Raw genomic sequence first — 2,500 nt, 5'->3', positions numbered from 1 at the left:
TTGTCGTGATCGTCTGGATGATCGCGAAATGCTGATCGCGGTTCCGGATTCTGCAGCTTAAATGCACGAGCGCTGTGTAACCGGCAAGGAATGAGGGGAGTCCGCAGTCCCATGAGAGAGCCGAGAGGTGTTTGTGTCAACCAGTCAGGTCTCTGCAGTGAGTCGAGAGACACACCTGCTGTTGAGACTGCGAGAACACGGCAGTGGACCGAATGTGACACAACCGGGGGAGTCTGCTGAACTTCATGTTGCGGGGTCATGCTGCTACAGGTACTTCCCCTCCAGAAGGTGAGCTAAGTGAGCAAGTGAAATACATGACGTGTCACTCCGGCTGACTCGGTACAGAGGCAACTATGCCGAGCGAGGCTGCGTCGGTGCCGAGTGAAGTGATTGGGGAGACCGCCACAATGCCACGAGGAAGAGGATCCTGCTAAGGCGAGAATGGCGTCCGCGGCCGAGTACGCTGCTTGGCCGAACGGTTCGAATCATTACGGCTGACTCGGTTCAGATGCAACTATTCCGAGCGATGCCTTTGGTATCTCATCTGAAGGCATCTGTCTTCATACAAGATCTGATAGTAGACTCTTCAACCTGGCCTGGCTGAGAGTCACAACGGTATACCACCCGATCTCATCAAGCAGTGCAAAGCAACTCTCCTGTATCCACTGCACAAGCTATTATGCCAGTGTTGGCAGGATGGCGCTGTTCCACAGGACATGCGTGATGCCAAGATAGTCACCTTTATACAAGAACAAAGGCGACAGGAGCAACTACAACAACTACAGAAGTATCGCACCTCTGAACATTGTAAGTAAAATCTATGGCAGAGTACTATTAGTATACCTGCAGAAGCTGGCAGAACTCATATACCTTTAGTCTTAGTGTGGCTTCAGTGCTCATAGATCCACAGTATACATGATCTCCCTTCACCAGCTACAGGAGAAATGTCGTGAGCAACAAATGCCCCTGTATGTCGCCTTCATTGACCTGAAAAAGGAATTCGACCTTGTGAACAGAGAAAGGAATTTTTCAGATCCTACACAAGATAGGGTGTCCACCCAAACAACAAAGCATGATCAAGTCTTTTCATGACGACATGCAAGGGCGTTGACACATGCAGCGGATTGAAACAAGGCTGCATGCTTGCCCCAGCTTCTTTAGTCTTCTCATCCACCATGCCTTTGGTATCTCATCTGAAGGCATCTGTCTTCAAAAAAGATCAGATAGTAGACTCTTCAACCTGGCCTAGCTGAGAATCAAGATAAAAATTGTGTGAGGCCCACATCAGAGATATGCTGCTTGCTGATGACCCAGCAATCGCCACCCACACGCAACAGCAACTTTAGACCTTGATTTTGCCCAGGCTTGTACGGACTTTGGTCTCACCATCATTCTAAAGATGACCAAGGTGATGGGGCAAGATGTTGTAGACCCTCCCGTCATTATGACCAATGACTATAAACTGGTGGTCGTTCACTAGTTCACCCATCTGGGGTCCTCCTTCACCGACATCCTCTGTCTGGACGAAAAAATCAGCAAGCAGATCGGAAAGGTAACCACGACCCTTGCCCACCTCACTCCACGTGTCTGGGAGAACTCCAAGCTCTCCGTGGATGGCTGTGTATAACACCTGTATCCTCAAAAAACTGCTGTATGGCAATGACACTAGGACAACCTATGCCAAGCAAGAGAAGAGGCTCAGCACCTTCCACCTCGCTACTTTCGTCGCATCCTGCACATTTCCAGGCAAGAGGTGCCTAACACAGAGGTCCTATCTCGCGGTGGGCTCCCAAGCATGTTCCCTCTCCTAAGGCAGCGGTGGATGCGTTGGCTGGGTCACGTGATCCGCATGGATGATTCCTAAGGGCATCCTTTCTGGCGAACTGGCGACAGGAACAAGAAGAACCAGTCGCCCATGACTGCAGTCGCGACTGTCATTCCAGACAGGATTCTTCTGTCACTTACGGAGATGCTTCACCTTAGCAAGATAATGTCAGTAATGTCAAAGTCGCCATCGACTGATGAGGCCGTTGATGCGTGTGTGTGTTCACATATACAGTATGTACGTGTATATACACACACACACATATCTAGCTATATATATACATATATACACACACACACACACACGCACACACACACGCACACACACACGCACACACACACACACACACACACACACACACATATATATATATGTATATATATACACATATAGACACACACACACACACACACACACACACACGCGCACACATACATATATACATAGACACACACACACACACACACACACACACACACATATTTGACTGCCGCCATGGTCCAGTGGTTTGAGCACTGGCCTCCGACCCTCGTGGTCAACAGGGAAGTGCAGGAAAATACACGAATATGCCTATTCGTGTGTTTTCCTGCACTTCCCTTTGTTGTTCTACTTACATGTGCATGAGCGCGCGCGCGCATGTGTGTGTATTTGTGTGCGTGTGCATGTGCACGCGTG

Source organism: Penaeus chinensis, chromosome 3 (genome assembly GCF_019202785.1).
Source record: "Penaeus chinensis breed Huanghai No. 1 chromosome 3, ASM1920278v2, whole genome shotgun sequence".
NCBI classification, from domain to species: Eukaryota; Metazoa; Arthropoda; class Malacostraca; order Decapoda; family Penaeidae; genus Penaeus; species Penaeus chinensis.
The sequence above is the reverse complement of the archived record's forward strand: the minus strand, read 5'-3'. Positions refer to the sequence as shown.